The sequence below is a fragment of the Anomaloglossus baeobatrachus genome, unplaced genomic scaffold (genome assembly GCF_048569485.1).
Source record: "Anomaloglossus baeobatrachus isolate aAnoBae1 unplaced genomic scaffold, aAnoBae1.hap1 Scaffold_3468, whole genome shotgun sequence".
In the NCBI taxonomy this organism is placed as follows: domain Eukaryota; kingdom Metazoa; phylum Chordata; class Amphibia; order Anura; family Aromobatidae; genus Anomaloglossus; species Anomaloglossus baeobatrachus.
Genome location: NW_027442833.1, coordinates 45,020 through 63,626, shown reverse-complemented (window position 1 = coordinate 63,626; position 18,607 = coordinate 45,020). Strand labels below are relative to the sequence as shown.

At 47.1% G+C, this 18,607-nt stretch overlaps 11 non-coding genes and 1 pseudogene across 11 annotated transcripts; all 12 read right to left on the bottom strand.

Moving 5' to 3' along the window:
• Positions 1-491: 491 nt before the first annotated feature.
• Positions 492-682, bottom strand: LOC142272203 (U2 spliceosomal RNA). The gene has a single exon (XR_012737116.1). It is a non-coding gene; the product is annotated as a U2 spliceosomal RNA (small nuclear RNA).
• Positions 683-2,069: 1,387 nt separating this feature from the next.
• Positions 2,070-2,260, bottom strand: LOC142272202 (U2 spliceosomal RNA). Its single transcript, XR_012737115.1, has one exon. It is a non-coding gene; the product is annotated as a U2 spliceosomal RNA (small nuclear RNA).
• Positions 2,261-3,647: 1,387 nt separating this feature from the next.
• Positions 3,648-3,838, bottom strand: LOC142272201 (U2 spliceosomal RNA). The gene has a single exon (XR_012737114.1). It is a non-coding gene; the product is annotated as a U2 spliceosomal RNA (small nuclear RNA).
• A 1,387-nt stretch (positions 3,839-5,225) lies between these two features.
• Positions 5,226-5,416, bottom strand: LOC142272199 (U2 spliceosomal RNA). The gene has a single exon (XR_012737113.1). It is a non-coding gene; the product is annotated as a U2 spliceosomal RNA (small nuclear RNA).
• Positions 5,417-6,803: 1,387 nt separating this feature from the next.
• Positions 6,804-6,996, bottom strand: LOC142272217 (U2 spliceosomal RNA). Its single transcript, XR_012737127.1, has one exon. It is a non-coding gene; the product is annotated as a U2 spliceosomal RNA (small nuclear RNA).
• Positions 6,997-7,726: 730 nt separating this feature from the next.
• On the bottom strand, positions 7,727-7,853 carry LOC142272223 (U2 spliceosomal RNA; annotated as a pseudogene).
• Positions 7,854-9,240: 1,387 nt separating this feature from the next.
• Positions 9,241-9,431, bottom strand: LOC142272198 (U2 spliceosomal RNA). Its single transcript, XR_012737112.1, has one exon. It is a non-coding gene; the product is annotated as a U2 spliceosomal RNA (small nuclear RNA).
• A 1,387-nt stretch (positions 9,432-10,818) lies between these two features.
• On the bottom strand, positions 10,819-11,009 carry LOC142272197 (U2 spliceosomal RNA). Its single transcript, XR_012737111.1, has one exon. It is a non-coding gene; the product is annotated as a U2 spliceosomal RNA (small nuclear RNA).
• Positions 11,010-12,396: 1,387 nt separating this feature from the next.
• Positions 12,397-12,589, bottom strand: LOC142272215 (U2 spliceosomal RNA). The gene has a single exon (XR_012737126.1). It is a non-coding gene; the product is annotated as a U2 spliceosomal RNA (small nuclear RNA).
• A 2,189-nt stretch (positions 12,590-14,778) lies between these two features.
• On the bottom strand, positions 14,779-14,969 carry LOC142272195 (U2 spliceosomal RNA). Its single transcript, XR_012737109.1, has one exon. It is a non-coding gene; the product is annotated as a U2 spliceosomal RNA (small nuclear RNA).
• Positions 14,970-16,356: 1,387 nt separating this feature from the next.
• LOC142272194 (U2 spliceosomal RNA) lies at positions 16,357-16,547 on the bottom strand. Its single transcript, XR_012737108.1, has one exon. It is a non-coding gene; the product is annotated as a U2 spliceosomal RNA (small nuclear RNA).
• Positions 16,548-17,934: 1,387 nt separating this feature from the next.
• LOC142272193 (U2 spliceosomal RNA) lies at positions 17,935-18,125 on the bottom strand. Its single transcript, XR_012737107.1, has one exon. It is a non-coding gene; the product is annotated as a U2 spliceosomal RNA (small nuclear RNA).
• Between the last annotated feature and the right edge of the window lie 482 nt (positions 18,126-18,607).

The following is an 18,607-nucleotide window of genomic DNA, read 5'->3' as shown; positions in this document are numbered from 1 at the left end:
CCAAGAGCAAGCAAACTATTCCTCCAGGAGAGGGCGCCAACAGACTACTAAAGAGATCATCATTACTCAAAGAAAACCCCAAAAACCAATGCATGATAGGAATAAACAGGTAACTTTCTTTGGAGTGGAAGCGGAGAGATCGCACCAGATGCCAATTCTAGATGTTATCACACCTGTGGTCACTGCAGCAGCAGGTGAATCCACTTTGTCCAAAAGGGATCTATTCCATTCAATTGCAAATGATCTAGATAAGACAGAGAACTGCAGCACGGGGACATAGCCGAGTTGGTCAGGTTGAGTGGTGATGAGTTTGCTATTTGGATGAATAAAGAAAGTCAAAAGTGTGAAAGATAAAAAACAAAAGGAGGAAGTGTGAAAAGTGAATGGGCCAAATTGAGGTGCATATGAAGACGTATGCTTTCTTCCAATTCATTAAATCGGGCTAATATGAATCAGGTGAATTGAGTTCTGCTTTTGGAAACTGGGTTAAGAAGGGGTGCACCGTTCCTGGAGGTACTGCAATACCAGGTCAATGCGTGGAGTGGACAGAGCAAGCTCTTTTTCCATCTCCCTGTTCTAAAAATCCATTTAATATATGGTCCCCAGATAGGGGACGTATCAGATATTAAACTGATAAGAACAGATACTACACTTGATCTTAGCCAAAAGGCCGAGAAGCGATAACCAGAATTGGTTTGGGCCTCGAGTGGCACCCTGGCCTATGCCGGACACATCTTAGGGAGAGAGAGCGAGAGGGAGACAAACCCACGCCTACACAAGACATTTTGTCACCCAAGCCAACCCTTGAAAAGGCTGCTTTGCAGAGCCAAAACAAGAAGAATGGTGCGTTTTGCAGCCGCCGCCCACTGCAATGAATCTGAATAACTCCTCCTTTAGGGCGCAAGCAACTCCCCTCCCCCTTGCAGTCTTTCCAATTCACGATACAAAAAGACGGACAGGACAGGTTGCCTGACTTTCCGTCACTGCCACCCTTTGCCATCCTTACCCGTAGAAAGCCCTTTCATCATCCCCAAACCCTAATCTTTTCCCTTTCCTTCCCAGCCCCCAAACCCTGCCCTCTGTACCTTTCTCACCACCCGCTTCCCTTCTCCTGTCATCCCCCTACCACCCGGGAAAAAAAGAGATTGCCCCCTCCTTCCACTAGCCCACCCTCCCACCCAAAGAACAACTTCTTCTGCGCAGCTTGTTTTCTAGGCAGCAGCGCTATTGTGATGTCATCGGGGGGCATTGTGACAAGCCGCCAGTGTTCCGTCTCTTCATGTTGTGCACAGTTCAAACGGAAAATACATCAACAGGCAGACTACAGAAAAGCTTACTATCAAAGGTTAGAGGGGGGCTTTCTCAGAGGGCTTTTTACAGTTTTTCTATTCCCAATTAGCCGTTTAAGTGTACTTATTGAAAGTAGTAATTCTTTCATAGGCCGCCCTTTCTTAGTATTTGACGTTCCTTATATTGCGGTATGAGGCTTCGCAGTAGGTTGCAAACATTCATCACCCATGACTGTCCCCAATTGAGCTCAGAAGCTCAATGTCTATCATGACCTCTCTTTTAGAATGTCCAAGAGCAAGCAAACTATTCCTCCAGGAGAGGGCGCCAACAGACTACTAAAGAGATCATCATTACTCAAAGAAAACCCCAAAAACCAATGCATGATAGGAATAAACAGGTAACTTTCTTTGGAGTGGAAGCGGAGAGATCGCACCAGATGCCAATTCTAGATGTTATCACACCTGTGGTCACTGCAGCAGCAGGTGAATCCACTTTGTCCAAAAGGGATCTATTCCATTCAATTGCAAATGATCTAGATAAGACAGAGAACTGCAGCACGGGGACATAGCCGAGTTGGTCAGGTTGAGTGGTGATGAGTTTGCTATTTGGATGAATAAAGAAAGTCAAAAGTGTGAAAGATAAAAAACAAAAGGAGGAAGTGTGAAAAGTGAATGGGCCAAATTGAGGTGCATATGAAGACGTATGCTTTCTTCCAATTCATTAAATCGGGCTAATATGAATCAGGTGAATTGAGTTCTGCTTTTGGAAACTGGGTTAAGAAGGGGTGCACCGTTCCTGGAGGTACTGCAATACCAGGTCAATGCGTGGAGTGGACAGAGCAAGCTCTTTTTCCATCTCCCTGTTCTAAAAATCCATTTAATATATGGTCCCCAGATAGGGGACGTATCAGATATTAAACTGATAAGAACAGATACTACACTTGATCTTAGCCAAAAGGCCGAGAAGCGATAACCAGAATTGGTTTGGGCCTCGAGTGGCACCCTGGCCTATGCCGGACACATCTTAGGGAGAGAGAGCGAGAGGGAGACAAACCCACGCCTACACAAGACATTTTGTCACCCAAGCCAACCCTTGAAAAGGCTGCTTTGCAGAGCCAAAACAAGAAGAATGGTGCGTTTTGCAGCCGCCGCCCACTGCAATGAATCTGAATAACTCCTCCTTTAGGGCGCAAGCAACTCCCCTCCCCCTTGCAGTCTTTCCAATTCACGATACAAAAAGACGGACAGGACAGGTTGCCTGACTTTCCGTCACTGCCACCCTTTGCCATCCTTACCCGTAGAAAGCCCTTTCATCATCCCCAAACCCTAATCTTTTCCCTTTCCTTCCCAGCCCCCAAACCCTGCCCTCTGTACCTTTCTCACCACCCGCTTCCCTTCTCCTGTCATCCCCCTACCACCCGGGAAAAAAAGAGATTGCCCCCTCCTTCCACTAGCCCACCCTCCCACCCAAAGAACAACTTCTTCTGCGCAGCTTGTTTTCTAGGCAGCAGCGCTATTGTGATGTCATCGGGGGGCATTGTGACAAGCCGCCAGTGTTCCGTCTCTTCATGTTGTGCACAGTTCAAACGGAAAATACATCAACAGGCAGACTACAGAAAAGCTTACTATCAAAGGTTAGAGGGGGGCTTTCTCAGAGGGCTTTTTACAGTTTTTCTATTCCCAATTAGCCGTTTAAGTGTACTTATTGAAAGTAGTAATTCTTTCATAGGCCGCCCTTTCTTAGTATTTGACGTTCCTTATATTGCGGTATGAGGCTTCGCAGTAGGTTGCAAACATTCATCACCCATGACTGTCCCCAATTGAGCTCAGAAGCTCAATGTCTATCATGACCTCTCTTTTAGAATGTCCAAGAGCAAGCAAACTATTCCTCCAGGAGAGGGCGCCAACAGACTACTAAAGAGATCATCATTACTCAAAGAAAACCCCAAAAACCAATGCATGATAGGAATAAACAGGTAACTTTCTTTGGAGTGGAAGCGGAGAGATCGCACCAGATGCCAATTCTAGATGTTATCACACCTGTGGTCACTGCAGCAGCAGGTGAATCCACTTTGTCCAAAAGGGATCTATTCCATTCAATTGCAAATGATCTAGATAAGACAGAGAACTGCAGCACGGGGACATAGCCGAGTTGGTCAGGTTGAGTGGTGATGAGTTTGCTATTTGGATGAATAAAGAAAGTCAAAAGTGTGAAAGATAAAAAACAAAAGGAGGAAGTGTGAAAAGTGAATGGGCCAAATTGAGGTGCATATGAAGACGTATGCTTTCTTCCAATTCATTAAATCGGGCTAATATGAATCAGGTGAATTGAGTTCTGCTTTTGGAAACTGGGTTAAGAAGGGGTGCACCGTTCCTGGAGGTACTGCAATACCAGGTCAATGCGTGGAGTGGACAGAGCAAGCTCTTTTTCCATCTCCCTGTTCTAAAAATCCATTTAATATATGGTCCCCAGATAGGGGACGTATCAGATATTAAACTGATAAGAACAGATACTACACTTGATCTTAGCCAAAAGGCCGAGAAGCGATAACCAGAATTGGTTTGGGCCTCGAGTGGCACCCTGGCCTATGCCGGACACATCTTAGGGAGAGAGAGCGAGAGGGAGACAAACCCACGCCTACACAAGACATTTTGTCACCCAAGCCAACCCTTGAAAAGGCTGCTTTGCAGAGCCAAAACAAGAAGAATGGTGCGTTTTGCAGCCGCCGCCCACTGCAATGAATCTGAATAACTCCTCCTTTAGGGCGCAAGCAACTCCCCTCCCCCTTGCAGTCTTTCCAATTCACGATACAAAAAGACGGACAGGACAGGTTGCCTGACTTTCCGTCACTGCCACCCTTTGCCATCCTTACCCGTAGAAAGCCCTTTCATCATCCCCAAACCCTAATCTTTTCCCTTTCCTTCCCAGCCCCCAAACCCTGCCCTCTGTACCTTTCTCACCACCCGCTTCCCTTCTCCTGTCATCCCCCTACCACCCGGGAAAAAAAGAGATTGCCCCCTCCTTCCACTAGCCCACCCTCCCACCCAAAGAACAACTTCTTCTGCGCAGCTTGTTTTCTAGGCAGCAGCGCTATTGTGATGTCATCGGGGGGCATTGTGACAAGCCGCCAGTGTTCCGTCTCTTCATGTTGTGCACAGTTCAAACGGAAAATACATCAACAGGCAGACTACAGAAAAGCTTACTATCAAAGGTTAGAGGGGGGCTTTCTCAGAGGGCTTTTTACAGTTTTTCTATTCCCAATTAGCCGTTTAAGTGTACTTATTGAAAGTAGTAATTCTTTCATAGGCCGCCCTTTCTTAGTATTTGACGTTCCTTATATTGCGGTATGAGGCTTCGCAGTAGGTTGCAAACATTCATCACCCATGACTGTCCCCAATTGAGCTCAGAAGCTCAATGTCTATCATGACCTCTCTTTTAGAATGTCCAAGAGCAAGCAAACTATTCCTCCAGGAGAGGGCGCCAACAGACTACTAAAGAGATCATCATTACTCAAAGAAAACCCCAAAAACCAATGCATGATAGGAATAAACAGGTAACTTTCTTTGGAGTGGAAGCGGAGAGATCGCACCAGATGCCAATTCTAGATGTTATCACACCTGTGGTCACTGCAGCAGCAGGTGAATCCACTTTGTCCAAAAGGGATCTATTCCATTCAATTGCAAATGATCTAGATAAGACAGAGAACTGCAGCACGGGGACATAGCCGAGTTGGTCAGGTTGAGTGGTGATGAGTTTGCTATTTGGATGAATAAAGAAAGTCAAAAGTGTGAAAGATAAAAAACAAAAGGAGGAAGTGTGAAAAGTGAATGGGCCAAATTGAGGTGCATATGAAGACGTATGCTTTCTTCCAATTCATTAAATCGGGCTAATATGAATCAGGTGAATTGAGTTCTGCTTTTGGAAACTGGGTTAAGAAGGGGTGCACCGTTCCTGGAGGTACTGCAATACCAGGTCAATGCGTGGAGTGGACAGAGCAAGCTCTTTTTCCATCTCCCTGTTCTAAAAATCCATTTAATATATGGTCCCCAGATAGGGGACGTATCAGATATTAAACTGATAAGAACAGATACTACACTTGATCTTAGCCAAAAGGCCGAGAAGCGATAACCAGAATTGGTTTGGGCCTCGAGTGGCACCCTGGCCTATGCCGGACACATCTTAGGGAGAGAGAGCGAGAGGGAGACAAACCCACGCCTACACAAGACATTTTGTCACCCAAGCCAACCCTTGAAAAGGCTGCTTTGCAGAGCCAAAACAAGAAGAATGGTGCGTTTTGCAGCCGCCGCCCACTGCAATGAATCTGAATAACTCCTCCTTTAGGGCGCAAGCAACTCCCCTCCCCCTTGCAGTCTTTCCAATTCACGATACAAAAAGACGGACAGGACAGGTTGCCTGACTTTCCGTCACTGCCACCCTTTGCCATCCTTACCCGTAGAAAGCCCTTTCATCATCCCCAAACCCTAATCTTTTCCCTTTCCTTCCCAGCCCCCAAACCCTGCCCTCTGTACCTTTCTCACCACCCGCTTCCCTTCTCCTGTCATCCCCCTACCACCCGGGAAAAAAAGAGATTGCCCCCTCCTTCCACTAGCCCACCCTCCCACCCAAAGAACAACTTCTTCTGCGCAGCTTGTTTTCTAGGCAGCAGCGCTATTGTGATGTCATCGGGGGGCATTGTGACAAGCCGCCAGTGTTCCGTCTCTTCATGTTGTGCACAGTTCAAACGGAAAATACATCAACAGGCAGACTACAGAAAAGCTTACTATCAAAGGTTAGAGGGGGGCTTTCTCAGAGGGCTTTTTACAGTTTTTCTATTCCCAATTAGCCGTTTAAGTGTACTTATTGAAAGTAGTAATTCTTTCATAGGCCGCCCTTTCTTAGTATTTGACGTTCCTTATATTGCGGTATGAGGCTTCGCAGTAGGTTGCAAACATTCATCACCCATGACTGTCCCCAATTGAGCTCAGAAGCTCAATGTCTATCATGACCTCTCTTTTAGAATGTCCAAGAGCAAGCAAACTATTCCTCCAGGAGAGGGCGCCAACAGACTACTAAAGAGATCATCATTACTCAAAGAAAACCCCAAAAACCAATGCATGATAGGAATAAACAGGTAACTTTCTTTGGAGTGGAAGCGGAGAGATCGCACCAGATGCCAATTCTAGATGTTATCACACCTGTGGTCACTGCAGCAGCAGGTGAATCCACTTTGTCCAAAAGGGATCTATTCCATTCAATTGCAAATGATCTAGATAAGACAGAGAACTGCAGCACGGGGACATAGCCGAGTTGGTCAGGTTGAGTGGTGATGAGTTTGCTATTTGGATGAATAAAGAAAGTCAAAAGTGTGAAAGATAAAAAACAAAAGGAGGAAGTGTGAAAAGTGAATGGGCCAAATTGAGGTGCATATGAAGACGTATGCTTTCTTCCAATTCATTAAATCGGGCTAATATGAATCAGGTGAATTGAGTTCTGCTTTTGGAAACTGGGTTAAGAAGGGGTGCACCGTTCCTGGAGGTACTGCAATACCAGGTCAATGCGTGGAGTGGACAGAGCAAGCTCTTTTTCCATCTCCCTGTTCTAAAAATCCATTTAATATATGGTCCCCAGATAGGGGACGTATCAGATATTAAACTGATAAGAACAGATTTTTGATTTAATGAAGCTTTCCAAAGCACCGCAAAAAATGCATGACCGAAGTCACACCAAAAACAGTGCAAAGGCTAGGATTCGTGTGGACCCTTCCGTGAGGAGAGGGTCCCCAAAAATCAACCCCGTCCCTCCGAGCCAGAAGGCCACAGCAAGGGTCAGGGATCTTCGGTGCTCCCCCAAGCCGAAGCCTGGTTGAGCCTTGTCGTTGCTCCCAGCGTCCACCCAGGCATCTTACCCAAGTGGAGTAGAGAGCTACTAGTTGTTGGTTTCGCAGCCGAAACTGCCCGGACCGTCAACCGGTGTTAGTTTCTCAGCCCAAGGCTAACCGGACCTCCAACCGGGTGTTGGTTTCTCAGCCGAAGCTGACCCGGACCTCCAACCGGGTGTTGGTTTCTCAGCCGAAGCTGACCCGGACCTCCAACCGGGTGTTGGTTTCTCAGCCGAAGCTGACCCGGACCTCAAACCGGGTGTTGGTTTCTCAGCCGAAGCTGACCCGGACCTCCAACCGGGTGTTGGTTTCTCAGCCCAAAGCTGAACGGACCTCCGACCATGATTATAAAAATTTCCCTTCCTAGCCAGAAGGCCGGGATAGAGCAATATGCTCAGAAAGTATGAAAGGGCAAGGTACGGTGTGCTACAGAGCCCAAGGCTCGCCGGGGTCCCAAGCCAGCAAGCTCAGACTCACTCCAGGGTCGTCAGTCCTGGGGCACATTGCACCATAGCCCCCACACTTACTCAGTCTAATAGCCTCGATCCTGGTAGGGCCATGTTTTCCTCTAGATGAATATACTATACATCCAGAGTACTAGCAAGCGCAACCTTCCAGTGTGCATTGCATCTGCCGAGCCTCACAGATACTACACTTGATCTTAGCCAAAAGGCCGAGAAGCGATAACCAGAATTGGTTTGGGCCTCGAGTGGCACCCTGGCCTATGCCGGACACATCTTAGGGAGAGAGAGCGAGAGGGAGACAAACCCACGCCTACACAAGACATTTTGTCACCCAAGCCAACCCTTGAAAAGGCTGCTTTGCAGAGCCAAAACAAGAAGAATGGTGCGTTTTGCAGCCGCCGCCCACTGCAATGAATCTGAATAACTCCTCCTTTAGGGCGCAAGCAACTCCCCTCCCCCTTGCAGTCTTTCCAATTCACGATACAAAAAGACGGACAGGACAGGTTGCCTGACTTTCCGTCACTGCCACCCTTTGCCATCCTTACCCGTAGAAAGCCCTTTCATCATCCCCAAACCCTAATCTTTTCCCTTTCCTTCCCAGCCCCCAAACCCTGCCCTCTGTACCTTTCTCACCACCCGCTTCCCTTCTCCTGTCATCCCCCTACCACCCGGGAAAAAAAGAGATTGCCCCCTCCTTCCACTAGCCCACCCTCCCACCCAAAGAACAACTTCTTCTGCGCAGCTTGTTTTCTAGGCAGCAGCGCTATTGTGATGTCATCGGGGGGCATTGTGACAAGCCGCCAGTGTTCCGTCTCTTCATGTTGTGCACAGTTCAAACGGAAAATACATCAACAGGCAGACTACAGAAAAGCTTACTATCAAAGGTTAGAGGGGGGCTTTCTCAGAGGGCTTTTTACAGTTTTTCTATTCCCAATTAGCCGTTTAAGTGTACTTATTGAAAGTAGTAATTCTTTCATAGGCCGCCCTTTCTTAGTATTTGACGTTCCTTATATTGCGGTATGAGGCTTCGCAGTAGGTTGCAAACATTCATCACCCATGACTGTCCCCAATTGAGCTCAGAAGCTCAATGTCTATCATGACCTCTCTTTTAGAATGTCCAAGAGCAAGCAAACTATTCCTCCAGGAGAGGGCGCCAACAGACTACTAAAGAGATCATCATTACTCAAAGAAAACCCCAAAAACCAATGCATGATAGGAATAAACAGGTAACTTTCTTTGGAGTGGAAGCGGAGAGATCGCACCAGATGCCAATTCTAGATGTTATCACACCTGTGGTCACTGCAGCAGCAGGTGAATCCACTTTGTCCAAAAGGGATCTATTCCATTCAATTGCAAATGATCTAGATAAGACAGAGAACTGCAGCACGGGGACATAGCCGAGTTGGTCAGGTTGAGTGGTGATGAGTTTGCTATTTGGATGAATAAAGAAAGTCAAAAGTGTGAAAGATAAAAAACAAAAGGAGGAAGTGTGAAAAGTGAATGGGCCAAATTGAGGTGCATATGAAGACGTATGCTTTCTTCCAATTCATTAAATCGGGCTAATATGAATCAGGTGAATTGAGTTCTGCTTTTGGAAACTGGGTTAAGAAGGGGTGCACCGTTCCTGGAGGTACTGCAATACCAGGTCAATGCGTGGAGTGGACAGAGCAAGCTCTTTTTCCATCTCCCTGTTCTAAAAATCCATTTAATATATGGTCCCCAGATAGGGGACGTATCAGATATTAAACTGATAAGAACAGATACTACACTTGATCTTAGCCAAAAGGCCGAGAAGCGATAACCAGAATTGGTTTGGGCCTCGAGTGGCACCCTGGCCTATGCCGGACACATCTTAGGGAGAGAGAGCGAGAGGGAGACAAACCCACGCCTACACAAGACATTTTGTCACCCAAGCCAACCCTTGAAAAGGCTGCTTTGCAGAGCCAAAACAAGAAGAATGGTGCGTTTTGCAGCCGCCGCCCACTGCAATGAATCTGAATAACTCCTCCTTTAGGGCGCAAGCAACTCCCCTCCCCCTTGCAGTCTTTCCAATTCACGATACAAAAAGACGGACAGGACAGGTTGCCTGACTTTCCGTCACTGCCACCCTTTGCCATCCTTACCCGTAGAAAGCCCTTTCATCATCCCCAAACCCTAATCTTTTCCCTTTCCTTCCCAGCCCCCAAACCCTGCCCTCTGTACCTTTCTCACCACCCGCTTCCCTTCTCCTGTCATCCCCCTACCACCCGGGAAAAAAAGAGATTGCCCCCTCCTTCCACTAGCCCACCCTCCCACCCAAAGAACAACTTCTTCTGCGCAGCTTGTTTTCTAGGCAGCAGCGCTATTGTGATGTCATCGGGGGGCATTGTGACAAGCCGCCAGTGTTCCGTCTCTTCATGTTGTGCACAGTTCAAACGGAAAATACATCAACAGGCAGACTACAGAAAAGCTTACTATCAAAGGTTAGAGGGGGGCTTTCTCAGAGGGCTTTTTACAGTTTTTCTATTCCCAATTAGCCGTTTAAGTGTACTTATTGAAAGTAGTAATTCTTTCATAGGCCGCCCTTTCTTAGTATTTGACGTTCCTTATATTGCGGTATGAGGCTTCGCAGTAGGTTGCAAACATTCATCACCCATGACTGTCCCCAATTGAGCTCAGAAGCTCAATGTCTATCATGACCTCTCTTTTAGAATGTCCAAGAGCAAGCAAACTATTCCTCCAGGAGAGGGCGCCAACAGACTACTAAAGAGATCATCATTACTCAAAGAAAACCCCAAAAACCAATGCATGATAGGAATAAACAGGTAACTTTCTTTGGAGTGGAAGCGGAGAGATCGCACCAGATGCCAATTCTAGATGTTATCACACCTGTGGTCACTGCAGCAGCAGGTGAATCCACTTTGTCCAAAAGGGATCTATTCCATTCAATTGCAAATGATCTAGATAAGACAGAGAACTGCAGCACGGGGACATAGCCGAGTTGGTCAGGTTGAGTGGTGATGAGTTTGCTATTTGGATGAATAAAGAAAGTCAAAAGTGTGAAAGATAAAAAACAAAAGGAGGAAGTGTGAAAAGTGAATGGGCCAAATTGAGGTGCATATGAAGACGTATGCTTTCTTCCAATTCATTAAATCGGGCTAATATGAATCAGGTGAATTGAGTTCTGCTTTTGGAAACTGGGTTAAGAAGGGGTGCACCGTTCCTGGAGGTACTGCAATACCAGGTCAATGCGTGGAGTGGACAGAGCAAGCTCTTTTTCCATCTCCCTGTTCTAAAAATCCATTTAATATATGGTCCCCAGATAGGGGACGTATCAGATATTAAACTGATAAGAACAGATACTACACTTGATCTTAGCCAAAAGGCCGAGAAGCGATAACCAGAATTGGTTTGGGCCTCGAGTGGCACCCTGGCCTATGCCGGACACATCTTAGGGAGAGAGAGCGAGAGGGAGACAAACCCACGCCTACACAAGACATTTTGTCACCCAAGCCAACCCTTGAAAAGGCTGCTTTGCAGAGCCAAAACAAGAAGAATGGTGCGTTTTGCAGCCGCCGCCCACTGCAATGAATCTGAATAACTCCTCCTTTAGGGCGCAAGCAACTCCCCTCCCCCTTGCAGTCTTTCCAATTCACGATACAAAAAGACGGACAGGACAGGTTGCCTGACTTTCCGTCACTGCCACCCTTTGCCATCCTTACCCGTAGAAAGCCCTTTCATCATCCCCAAACCCTAATCTTTTCCCTTTCCTTCCCAGCCCCCAAACCCTGCCCTCTGTACCTTTCTCACCACCCGCTTCCCTTCTCCTGTCATCCCCCTACCACCCGGGAAAAAAAGAGATTGCCCCCTCCTTCCACTAGCCCACCCTCCCACCCAAAGAACAACTTCTTCTGCGCAGCTTGTTTTCTAGGCAGCAGCGCTATTGTGATGTCATCGGGGGGCATTGTGACAAGCCGCCAGTGTTCCGTCTCTTCATGTTGTGCACAGTTCAAACGGAAAATACATCAACAGGCAGACTACAGAAAAGCTTACTATCAAAGGTTAGAGGGGGGCTTTCTCAGAGGGCTTTTTACAGTTTTTCTATTCCCAATTAGCCGTTTAAGTGTACTTATTGAAAGTAGTAATTCTTTCATAGGCCGCCCTTTCTTAGTATTTGACGTTCCTTATATTGCGGTATGAGGCTTCGCAGTAGGTTGCAAACATTCATCACCCATGACTGTCCCCAATTGAGCTCAGAAGCTCAATGTCTATCATGACCTCTCTTTTAGAATGTCCAAGAGCAAGCAAACTATTCCTCCAGGAGAGGGCGCCAACAGACTACTAAAGAGATCATCATTACTCAAAGAAAACCCCAAAAACCAATGCATGATAGGAATAAACAGGTAACTTTCTTTGGAGTGGAAGCGGAGAGATCGCACCAGATGCCAATTCTAGATGTTATCACACCTGTGGTCACTGCAGCAGCAGGTGAATCCACTTTGTCCAAAAGGGATCTATTCCATTCAATTGCAAATGATCTAGATAAGACAGAGAACTGCAGCACGGGGACATAGCCGAGTTGGTCAGGTTGAGTGGTGATGAGTTTGCTATTTGGATGAATAAAGAAAGTCAAAAGTGTGAAAGATAAAAAACAAAAGGAGGAAGTGTGAAAAGTGAATGGGCCAAATTGAGGTGCATATGAAGACGTATGCTTTCTTCCAATTCATTAAATCGGGCTAATATGAATCAGGTGAATTGAGTTCTGCTTTTGGAAACTGGGTTAAGAAGGGGTGCACCGTTCCTGGAGGTACTGCAATACCAGGTCAATGCGTGGAGTGGACAGAGCAAGCTCTTTTTCCATCTCCCTGTTCTAAAAATCCATTTAATATATGGTCCCCAGATAGGGGACGTATCAGATATTAAACTGATAAGAACAGATTTTTGATTTAATGAAGCTTTCCAAAGCACCACAAAAAATGCATGACCGAAGTCACACCAAAAACAGTGCAAAGGCTAGGATTCGTGTGGACCCCACCGTGAGGAGAGGGTCCCCAAAAATCAACCCCGTCCCTCCGAGCCAGAAGGCCACAGCAAGGGTCAGGGATCTTCGGTGCTCCCCCAAGCCGAAGCCTGGTTGAGCCTTGTCGTTGCTCCCAGCGTCCACCCAGGCATCTTACCCAAGTGGAGTAGAGAGCTACTAGTTGTTGGTTTCGCAGCCGAAACTGCCCGGACCGTCAACCGGTGTTGGTTTCTCAGCCCAAGGCTAACCGGACCTCCAACCGGGTGTTGGTTTCTCAGCCGAAGCTGACCCAGACCTCCAACCGGGTGTTGGTTTCTCAGCCGAAGCTGACCCGGACCTCCAACCGGGTGTTAGTTTCTCAGCCCAAAGCTGACCAGACCTCCGACCGGGATTATAAAAATTTCCCTTCCTAGCCAGAAGGCCGGGATAGGGTAATATGCTCAAAAAGTATGAAAAGGCAAGGTACGGTGTGCTACAGAGCCCAAGGCTTGCCGGGGTCCCAAGCCAGCAAGCTCAGACTCACTCCAGGGTCGTCAGTCCTGGGGCACGTTGTACCATAGCCCCCCACCCTTACTCAGTCTAATAGCCTCGATCCTGGTAGGGCCATGTTTTCCTCTAGATGAATATACTATCCACCCAGAGTACTAGCAAGCGCAACCTTCCAGTGTGCATTGTATCATTGTACTAAGGTGGCCTGGAGCTTAAACCACCTCTTCGAACAACACTACACTTGATCTTAGCCAAAAGGCCGAGAAGCGATAACCAGAATTGGTTTGGGCCTCGAGTGGCACCCTGGCCTATGCCGGACACATCTTAGGGAGAGAGAGCGAGAGGGAGACAAACCCACGCCTACACAAGACATTTTGTCACCCAAGCCAACCCTTGAAAAGGCTGCTTTGCAGAGCCAAAACAAGAAGAATGGTGCGTTTTGCAGCCGCCGCCCACTGCAATGAATCTGAATAACTCCTCCTTTAGGGCGCAAGCAACTCCCCTCCCCCTTGCAGTCTTTCCAATTCACGATACAAAAAGACGGACAGGACAGGTTGCCTGACTTTCCGTCACTGCCACCCTTTGCCATCCTTACCCGTAGAAAGCCCTTTCATCATCCCCAAACCCTAATCTTTTCCCTTTCCTTCCCAGCCCCCAAACCCTGCCCTCTGTACCTTTCTCACCACCCGCTTCCCTTCTCCTGTCATCCCCCTACCACCCGGGAAAAAAAGAGATTGCCCCCTCCTTCCACTAGCCCACCCTCCCACCCAAAGAACAACTTCTTCTGCGCAGCTTGTTTTCTAGGCAGCAGCGCTATTGTGATGTCATCGGGGGGCATTGTGACAAGCCGCCAGTGTTCCGTCTCTTCATGTTGTGCACAGTTCAAACGGAAAATACATCAACAGGCAGACTACAGAAAAGCTTACTATCAAAGGTTAGAGGGGGGCTTTCTCAGAGGGCTTTTTACAGTTTTTCTATTCCCAATTAGCCGTTTAAGTGTACTTATTGAAAGTAGTAATTCTTTCATAGGCCGCCCTTTCTTAGTATTTGACGTTCCTTATATTGCGGTATGAGGCTTCGCAGTAGGTTGCAAACATTCATCACCCATGACTGTCCCCAATTGAGCTCAGAAGCTCAATGTCTATCATGACCTCTCTTTTAGAATGTCCAAGAGCAAGCAAACTATTCCTCCAGGAGAGGGCGCCAACAGACTACTAAAGAGATCATCATTACTCAAAGAAAACCCCAAAAACCAATGCATGATAGGAATAAACAGGTAACTTTCTTTGGAGTGGAAGCGGAGAGATCGCACCAGATGCCAATTCTAGATGTTATCACACCTGTGGTCACTGCAGCAGCAGGTGAATCCACTTTGTCCAAAAGGGATCTATTCCATTCAATTGCAAATGATCTAGATAAGACAGAGAACTGCAGCACGGGGACATAGCCGAGTTGGTCAGGTTGAGTGGTGATGAGTTTGCTATTTGGATGAATAAAGAAAGTCAAAAGTGTGAAAGATAAAAAACAAAAGGAGGAAGTGTGAAAAGTGAATGGGCCAAATTGAGGTGCATATGAAGACGTATGCTTTCTTCCAATTCATTAAATCGGGCTAATATGAATCAGGTGAATTGAGTTCTGCTTTTGGAAACTGGGTTAAGAAGGGGTGCACCGTTCCTGGAGGTACTGCAATACCAGGTCAATGCGTGGAGTGGACAGAGCAAGCTCTTTTTCCATCTCCCTGTTCTAAAAATCCATTTAATATATGGTCCCCAGATAGGGGACGTATCAGATATTAAACTGATAAGAACAGATACTACACTTGATCTTAGCCAAAAGGCCGAGAAGCGATAACCAGAATTGGTTTGGGCCTCGAGTGGCACCCTGGCCTATGCCGGACACATCTTAGGGAGAGAGAGCGAGAGGGAGACAAACCCACGCCTACACAAGACATTTTGTCACCCAAGCCAACCCTTGAAAAGGCTGCTTTGCAGAGCCAAAACAAGAAGAATGGTGCGTTTTGCAGCCGCCGCCCACTGCAATGAATCTGAATAACTCCTCCTTTAGGGCGCAAGCAACTCCCCTCCCCCTTGCAGTCTTTCCAATTCACGATACAAAAAGACGGACAGGACAGGTTGCCTGACTTTCCGTCACTGCCACCCTTTGCCATCCTTACCCGTAGAAAGCCCTTTCATCATCCCCAAACCCTAATCTTTTCCCTTTCCTTCCCAGCCCCCAAACCCTGCCCTCTGTACCTTTCTCACCACCCGCTTCCCTTCTCCTGTCATCCCCCTACCACCCGGGAAAAAAAGAGATTGCCCCCTCCTTCCACTAGCCCACCCTCCCACCCAAAGAACAACTTCTTCTGCGCAGCTTGTTTTCTAGGCAGCAGCGCTATTGTGATGTCATCGGGGGGCATTGTGACAAGCCGCCAGTGTTCCGTCTCTTCATGTTGTGCACAGTTCAAACGGAAAATACATCAACAGGCAGACTACAGAAAAGCTTACTATCAAAGGTTAGAGGGGGGCTTTCTCAGAGGGCTTTTTACAGTTTTTCTATTCCCAATTAGCCGTTTAAGTGTACTTATTGAAAGTAGTAATTCTTTCATAGGCCGCCCTTTCTTAGTATTTGACGTTCCTTATATTGCGGTATGAGGCTTCGCAGTAGGTTGCAAACATTCATCACCCATGACTGTCCCCAATTGAGCTCAGAAGCTCAATGTCTATCATGACCTCTCTTTTAGAATGTCCAAGAGCAAGCAAACTATTCCTCCAGGAGAGGGCGCCAACAGACTACTAAAGAGATCATCATTACTCAAAGAAAACCCCAAAAACCAATGCATGATAGGAATAAACAGGTAACTTTCTTTGGAGTGGAAGCGGAGAGATCGCACCAGATGCCAATTCTAGATGTTATCACACCTGTGGTCACTGCAGCAGCAGGTGAATCCACTTTGTCCAAAAGGGATCTATTCCATTCAATTGCAAATGATCTAGATAAGACAGAGAACTGCAGCACGGGGACATAGCCGAGTTGGTCAGGTTGAGTGGTGATGAGTTTGCTATTTGGATGAATAAAGAAAGTCAAAAGTGTGAAAGATAAAAAACAAAAGGAGGAAGTGTGAAAAGTGAATGGGCCAAATTGAGGTGCATATGAAGACGTATGCTTTCTTCCAATTCATTAAATCGGGCTAATATGAATCAGGTGAATTGAGTTCTGCTTTTGGAAACTGGGTTAAGAAGGGGTGCACCGTTCCTGGAGGTACTGCAATACCAGGTCAATGCGTGGAGTGGACAGAGCAAGCTCTTTTTCCATCTCCCTGTTCTAAAAATCCATTTAATATATGGTCCCCAGATAGGGGACGTATCAGATATTAAACTGATAAGAACAGATACTACACTTGATCTTAGCCAAAAGGCCGAGAAGCGATAACCAGAATTGGTTTGGGCCTCGAGTGGCACCCTGGCCTATGCCGGACACATCTTAGGGAGAGAGAGCGAGAGGGAGACAAACCCACGCCTACACAAGACATTTTGTCACCCAAGCCAACCCTTGAAAAGGCTGCTTTGCAGAGCCAAAACAAGAAGAATGGTGCGTTTTGCAGCCGCCGCCCACTGCAATGAATCTGAATAACTCCTCCTTTAGGGCGCAAGCAACTCCCCTCCCCCTTGCAGTCTTTCCAATTCACGATACAAAAAGACGGACAGGACAGGTTGCCTGACTTTCCGTCACTGCCACCCTTTGCCATCCTTACCCGTAGAAAGCCCTTTCATCATCCCCAAACCCTAATCTTTTCCCTTTCCTTCCCAGCCCCCAAACCCTGCCCTCTGTACCTTTCTCACCACCCGCTTCCCTTCTCCTGTCATCCCCCTACCACCCGGGAAAAAAAGAGATTGCCCCCTCCTTCCACTAGCCCACCCTCCCACCCAAAGAACAACTTCTTCTGCGCAGCTTGTTTTCTAGGCAGCAGCGCTATTGTGATGTCATCGGGGGGCATTGTGACAAGCCGCCAGTGTTCCGTCTCTTCATGTTGTGCACAGTTCAAACGGAAAATACATCAACAGGCAGACTACAGAAAAGCTTACTATCAAAGGTTAGAGGGGGGCTTTCTCAGAGGGCTTTTTACAGTTTTTCTATTCCCAATTAGCCGTTTAAGTGTACTTATTGAAAGTAGTAATTCTTTCATAGGCCGCCCTTTCTTAGTATTTGACGTTCCTTATATTGCGGTATGAGGCTTCGCAGTAGGTTGCAAACATTCATCACCCATGACTGTCCCCAATTGAGCTCAGAAGCTCAATGTCTATCATGACCTCTCTTTTAGAATGTCCAAGAGCAAGCAAACTATTCCTCCAGGAGAGGGCGCCAACAGACTACTAAAGAGATCATCATTACTCAAAGAAAACCCCAAAAACCAATGCATGATAGGAATAAACAGGTAACTTTCTTTGGAGTGGAAGCGGAGAGATCGCACCAGATGCCAATTCTAGATGTTATCACACCTGTGGTCACTGCAGCAGCAGGTGAATCCACTTTGTCCAAAAGGGATCTATTCCATTCAATTGCAAATGATCTAGATAAGACAGAGAACTGCAGCACGGGGACATAGCCGAGTTGGTCAGGTTGAGTGGTGATGAGTTTGCTATTTGGATGAATAAAGAAAGTCAAAAGTGTGAAAGATAAAAAACAAAAGGAGGAAGTGTGAAAAGTGAATGGGCCAAATTGAGGTGCATATGAAGACGTATGCTTTCTTCCAATTCATTAAATCGGGCTAATATGAATCAGGTGAATTGAGTTCTGCTTTTGGAAACTGGGTTAAGAAGGGGTGCACCGTTCCTGGAGGTACTGCAATACCAGGTCAATGCGTGGAGTGGACAGAGCAAGCTCTTTTTCCATCTCCCTGTTCTAAAAATCCATTTAATATATGGTCCCCAGATAGGGGACGTATCAGATATTAAACTGATAAGAACAGATACTACACTTGATCTTAGCCAAAAGGCCGAGAAGCGATAACCAGAATTGGTTTGGGCCTCGAGTGGCACCCTGGCCTATGCCGGACACATCTTAGGGAGAGAGAGCGAGAGGGAGACAAACCCACGCCTACACAAGACATTTTGTCACCCAAGCCAACCCTTGAAAAGGCTGCTTTGCAGAGCCAAAACAAGAAGAATGGTGCGTTTTGCAGCCGCCGCCCACTGCAATGAATCTGAATAACTCCTCCTTTAGGGCGCAAGCAACTCCCCTCCCCCTTGCAGTCTTTCCAATTCACGATACAAAAAGACGGACAGGACAGGTTGCCTGACTTTCCGTCACTGCCACCCTTTGCCATCCTTACCCGTAGAAAGCCCTTTCATCATCCCCAAACCCTAATCTTTTCCCTTTCCTTCCCAGCCCCCAAACCCTGCCCTCTGTACCTTTCTCACCACCCGCTTCCCTTCTCCTGTCATCCCCCTACCACCCGGGAAAAAAAGAGATTGCCCCCTCCTTCCACTA